The sequence below is a fragment of the Otolemur garnettii genome, unplaced genomic scaffold (genome assembly GCF_000181295.1).
Source record: "Otolemur garnettii isolate 467f Iridium unplaced genomic scaffold, OtoGar3 scaffold00031, whole genome shotgun sequence".
NCBI lineage: Eukaryota > Metazoa > Chordata > Mammalia > Primates > Galagidae > Otolemur > Otolemur garnettii.
Window position 1 is genome coordinate 5171243 of NW_003852426.1, and position 6188 is coordinate 5177430.

A 6188-nucleotide genomic window follows, 5' to 3' on the forward strand; every position below is an offset into this window, starting at 1 on the left:
ATAAAATCCCTCTTATAATTGTGTCCCTCCTCCCAAAAGTGTGTAACCCAGAGTTTTTTGACCTTTTCCAGAGCATTGTTCACATACTTGGCTGTCCTGGTGAGCCTTGAGGTCAATACTGCCATCTGGTCTCCCCAACAAGGTGTTGAGTTTCGCCAGGCTCCAACACCTGACGTATAGCCAGTGCTCATAGAATTCTTATTGAATGAATAAACGCTGCACTCAGACATTCCTGTGGGTCACTGGGGTCATGAAGCTCAGTGCCTCTGCTGAAGCTTTCTTCCCAGCACAGAGAGGGCATCAGGAAACAAACATGGGATCATCCTGAGTGCAAACAACAGGGGCAAGTGAGGTCTATGGCAAACTGGAGCCTGCATGCCTACTTGAGGGGCTCATACTCAAATTCAGACACTACCTACTCTTTCCATTTCCCTGGCTTAATTTTTCTACTTTGTGCACACTGCTCTAAAATACACACTTGCCATTTATATTTAATATCTGTCTTCCTTCACCTATGTGAACTATGCGGAGGCAGAGATTGGGTCTGTTTTATCATCTGCTGTAGGCTCATCAATGATTGGCAGTAGTGGGTCCTCCATAATTCTGAGTGAATGGTGGGCTGGTGCCCCACTCCCTCCTGCAGTGTCCCACTCCCCTTTCATGGTCCAGGCAGTCCGAAGCACTCAGGATTCAAGGCAGGAAGAGGGAAGGCCGTTGGGGGTCACCTGTTAGGTTCCCAAGCTCCCAGAGAGCCCCAAGGAGACAACCTAGAGTCTGTTTTGGTGATAGCAAGTCCAGGTGTAACTAGGACATGAGGTCTAGCGATTCTGTCCCATGATGGGGTCAACACGGCACTTCTGGGCGAAGCTGAAGACGGGGGTCGTCACTCCAGAACTCGGCTCACGCACACATCTCAAACATATCTCCCCACATGGGCGCAAGGTTGAGGAGAGGAGGAAAGGCCAAGGCAGTGGGGAAATGGTAAAGAGGGGCGGGAGCGCCACCCCGGTGCGGATCCTGCCTGCAGGGAGGCTTGGGTAGGAAGGGCGCCCTGGAGGGCCCTCTGCGCTCCGCCCCGCCGCGAGCCGCCCCTGCAGCAGACAGCGGGGCAGGGTGGCTGCGAGAGCGGGGGAAGCTGAGCCTTCGCCCCCACCCCCGCGCCTGCCTAGCGGGTCGCTGCCTCCTCAACAGCCGAGGCGCTTCCACCTGCGCAGCCACCGCGCCGCCCTGCCCGCGCTGCCATTGGCTTGCTAAAAATGCCTCTCTAATCTGCGCTCGTCCGTGCGCCTCCTCCCTCATCCCCCCTCCCGCCTCGGCTCTGACCTTCCTCCTTCCCGCAGCCCCGGAGAGATCCCGGAGAGACGCGGTGGCAGCGGCAGCGCCAGCCCGTTCCTCCCCCGGGAAGTCTTCCGGGCTTGACCCGGGCCCCGGACGCCCAGCTTCGCCCCTTGGCCCCACCGGAGGTGCTCTCGGCGCTGCTGCCACCAGGTAGGGGGTCTGGGCCTTGGATTGAGGGCGGGGGTCGGGGGGCGCGAGGTCCGAGGAGTGAGTGTTGGCTGTGGGCCCCGGGACTGACATCTTCCTGGGCCAAAGAGGGGGAAGAGGGGTTGTGCGGAAAGGATTGTGCAGTCACCTGGAGAGAGGTGGGCGAGCGCCCAGGGATGCTTTGCAGATGACAGGGAGTTTGAGGTTATCACCCTGGGACTGCTAGGATGTCCCTTGGGGACGGAGCCGAGAGCAGAGGCTTTGCCCTCGGGAAAGCGCCGGAAATAGGTTCCTGGGGAACCTGGGGCCTGGGCCTGGGGTGTTCTGGTACCAGAAGGGGTGGGTGGGCTCGTGGCAGCTTGGTGCGTAGGCTATTTATGGATCAGAGTGGGATGGAGAGAAACACAGCAGCTGATGGCTGTCTGGTTTATGATTAAAGGTATTTCCTTCTGTCCTTCTGCTCCTTCCCCCACAGCTGGGATGGGAGGGAATAGAAGGTGAGAAGGAGGTGATGCTGAAAGGCCTGCAGATTCAGCAGAAGTGATGGTGCTGCTGGGCTGGTCACTGCCCTCTTCTTCAAGCCCTGGGCCACTTGCTGCTTATTGGAGCTCTCTCTCTCCCTTATTTTCACTTTACAGGGGCCTGGGAAACGTTAAAGGGCATCAAGATTTGGGGGACACAGTGGCAAATCCCATGGCTTGGCCAGACCCCGCTTCAAGCCCCAACTGTCCTCTACCCCCAACAGCCCAGCTCTGTACCACATGGGCAGTGACAGATATGGCTGCTTTTTTTTCTAGGCACAACCATAAATAACCCACACTGCCCCCGCCCCTGGCAGAGCTAGGGTACAAACAGGACTATCAGTGATTTGGGGGGCTCGTCCCCCTCCTGGCCTTTCCATCTCATGTCTCAAGCCACCCTCTCCAGGCAACTGCCTTGATAGCCCAGGTGAGTTCCTTGCCTCCTGTCCTATGTTCCTGGACCCAGCTGGCCTTGTGGCTTATTTATTTGTGTCTTGTTTGTCACCATCCAAGCCAGAAGTACTTTCAGGCTAGGAACCCATTTGATTTATCTCTGTCATTGCCCCTGCACCTGACCAGGGTTTGGCACCAAGTATGTATTTGTGGAATGAAAGAATGATTGAAAGAATGTGAACTCTGGAAATAGCTGGCAACCTGAAGGAGAGAGGTGAGTCCCTTCTTGGGCTTTCTACCCCCTAGTCCAAATAGCCACCCAAACCACACAGTTCTATTTAGGCCTTTCCTTAACCTGGAGTTGATGGGCAGCTATGGCTTTTGAAGATGTGTCACAATCTCACTGACTCCAGAGGGTATTGTTGGGGCCCTAGTTTAAATGCCCAAGCCCAATCCAGGCATGGTGGCCTTGTGTAAAGGCCTGGCCGTCCTCAGGCCACTGGGTTGTTGGTACTTTACTCCTGGGTACTAAGCTCAGACCTGAGCTCTCTCAGCATTAGGGAGGCTGAGAAGGCCCAAGCCAGGCTGTCCTCAACCTCTGGGGTCCTCATAGCCACTCTGGTCAAGTCTCATGACCCCATTGCATGGAGGAGCAAACCCAGCTCAGAGAAAGAGGCAGTCACCAAGGGTTCTGGCCTAGCCATAGGCTGTGTCTGTGGAGAATGTCAACATTGCAGAGCTTTTTCCTGGCCCTGTTGCTCCTTTGACAGCCATGCAGTCTCCTAATGTGGTTCTGCCGCCCTCCCTGAGCCTGAGTTGACTCTCCCTTTTCACCCTCCTTCTGCCCCCAGCTGCCCTGAACGGGCTTTCAGTTCCTCCAGCAAGTCATGCTTCTCTCACCTGCAGGCCCTTGCATGGGCTGCTCTGCCTCCTCCTCTTCCTCTTTCTTCCTGCCCACTCCCTTTCACCCCAGGAACCCCCCCACATAGACACTTCTCTTCCTCCCAGGAGCCTTAGCAGCTTGGGCTCAAAACCCCCCCCCCATGAACCTCTTCCCCAGTCTTCTTGCCTTTCCTAGAACCTCTGTCACACAGTGTCCTCTTGGGCTTTTGATTGTCATCACCCCACGAGGCTGTGAAGTCTATGGGGGGCAGAGTCTGTGTCCTGTTTGCTGCATCTCCAAGGCCTGGCACAGTAGCCCCAGCTTGTACTTGTGGAGTGGTGACTTTTGGTCCCATCCTCACCAATCTTCCCATCTCAGGACATATTTAGCATTCTTCCTTTCCCAGTAGGAAATGAGGAACCTGTTCAGAAATTTGCATGTACTCTCCAGTAAGACCAAGTTGATGGCAGAAAGCCTTTGCTGGAGAAGTCAAACTGGCTGTGGACCTGCTGGGAGAGAAAGGACAGTGAAGACATTAGGGGTGGGGGCATTCACTGATTTGGGAGGGTTCTCCCTGGGAAAGCAGGTGGACGATTGGGAGAGGAGTGAGTGTACCAGATAGGAAGAGGGCTGTTCTGTTTTGGGTTTACATTTTTCTTAAGGAGAAAAAAGGCTTGTATAATTTTTTCTTATTACTAAAGTAATACATGTTTGCCACAGAGAATTTAGAATGTACTGGAAAGCCAAATGAAGGAAACCCATTAGCCATTGTCAGACCTACCTGCTGTGGGTACTTTGTGGCTGGTTTCCAGCCAGGGGCACAATGGACTGGAGGAGAAGGCTGGGACTGGGTGGGTGAAGCCACTTGGGGGACTGGCAGGTAGGAGGGGAGTGGTGCCGAACTGTGGAGCCTCACTGTAGAGAGCAGGGAAGGAGGAGGGAAGCTCCTTGGATGGAGGGAGGAGAGGAGCTCTGGTGCTGTCCCAGCAGGCAGAGGCCCCCAGGGCTCTGGGGCCAGCATGGCCCTTCAGAGCGGATTTGCTGGATGGTCAGGACTTTAGACCACAGCGTCAGGCAGGCACTGGATGTGGGTGTGCCCTGGGCAGATGGCTCTGTGGTAGCTGTGCTGCCTGAGGGAGCTGCCGGCTGAGGTCACCAACTAACACACCCTGGCAGCTGGGGCAACAGTTTGCACCACCAGAAAAATGGGTTGGAAGGAACATGGAGATGGTCTGTAGGGGCAAGACCAACAGGACACTGACCCCAGCTGGTGTGGGGAGGCAGGAATTCTAACACAGGGGAGTTGGCAGGGCCATTTTCAAAAAGGGAGTGTGTCTGTGGGGGTGGGGCGGTGCCTCTGGAGACCTCAAGCTTGGGTGTGAGGGGCCACAGGACCCTGAAGACTGGGAGGGCGCAGGAAGCTTTGGCTACTATTTAAAAATCCTTGACAGTAGAATGCTAGATGGGGACTGGGGTAGGTTTACCAGTTAATATACATGATGCCTAGTTAAATTTAAAATTCAGATGAACAAATTTGTTTTTGTTTTTAAGTATGTCCCAAATATTGCATGGGATATACTTGTACTAAAAAATTTTGTCATTTATCTGAAACTCAAATTTAAGTAGTTTCTTTTTTCCTTTTTTTTGAGACAGAGCCTCAAGCTGTTGCCCTGGGTAGAGTGCTCTGGCATCACAGCTCACAGCAACCTCCAACTCTTGGGTTCAAGCAATTCTCCTGCCTCTGCCTCCCAAGTAGTTGGGACTACAGTCATCCACCACAATGCCCGGCTATTTTTTGGTTGCAGCTATCATTGTTTGTTGGGCCTGGGCTGGATTCAAACCCTCCAGCTCAGGTGTATGTGGCTGGCACCTTAGCTGTTTGAGCCATAGACGCTGAGCTTAACTAGTTTTCTTGAATTTTTTTTTTCTTTTTTTGAGACAGAGTCTCAAGCTGTCACCCTGGGTAGAGTGCCATAGCGTTGTAGCTCACAGCAACCTCCAACTCTTGAGCTCAAGCGATCCTCTTGCCTCAGTTTTTCTATTTTTAGTAGAGATGGGGTTCTCACTTTTGCTCAGGCTGGTCTCAAACTCGTGAGCTCAAGCAATCCATCTGCCTTGGCCTCCCAGAGTGCTAGGATTACCAGCCTTGTCTTGAATTCTTATTAACTACATGTGGCCACTGTAGGCTGGAATAGGGAGGGCTGAGAGAGAGGGATAGTGTAAGGGTCCTAGGTTTCTCTTCTTTGGTACTGAAGGAGGGGTCAATAAGTACAACGAAATATAGGAGATGTTTCAAACTTTGTGTAAACTGTTTCTGTATGTACGGTCTGGAGAGTAGCTCCTAAATTGTGGATTGTGGATCCCTAATGCTGCCGAGACATAATAAAGTGATAGTTCTCTCAGGTGGGACAAAGGGATATTTAATGATCAGGATGGAGTCACTAAATAAGGTTAATCCAGTCAAGACATAAAAATCCTCATCATAATAAAGCTCTTATCTGGCAGAGGGCATGGAAAACTGGAACTCTCACTTCAGTTGGGGATACTTTGTTGGCACTATCTTCTTGACAATAGCATTCAATTTTTTTTTTTTTTGAGACAGAGCCTCAAGCTATCCCCCTGGGTAGAGTGCCGTGGCATCATTGCTCACAGTAACCTCCAACTCCTGGGCTCAAGCGTGTCTCTTGCCTTAGCCTCCCAAGTAGCTGGGACCACAGGCGCCGGCCACGCCTGGCTATTTTTTGGTTGTAGTTGTCATTGTTTTTTGGCAGGCCTGGGCTGGATTTGAACCTGCCAGCTCTGGTGTATGTGGCTGGTACCTCAGCCACTTGAGCTACAGGTGCTGAGCGATTTTTTTTCTTTTTTTGAGACAGAGTTTCACTGTTACCCTCAGTAGAGTGCTATGG

The 6188-nt window shown here is 52.8% G+C and overlaps 1 protein-coding gene across 1 annotated transcript in view; it reads left to right on the plus strand.

The window, feature by feature from the left end:
• The first annotated feature begins 1298 nt into the window (after positions 1–1298).
• Positions 1299–6188, plus strand: part of PACSIN1 (protein kinase C and casein kinase substrate in neurons 1) — a 59228-nt gene continuing 54338 nt past the window's right edge. Inside the window, exon 1 of the mRNA XM_003789112.2 lies at positions 1299–1488. The gene's annotated coding sequence lies outside the window, so the exon portion shown is untranslated. The remainder of the gene's footprint in view (positions 1489–6188) is intronic.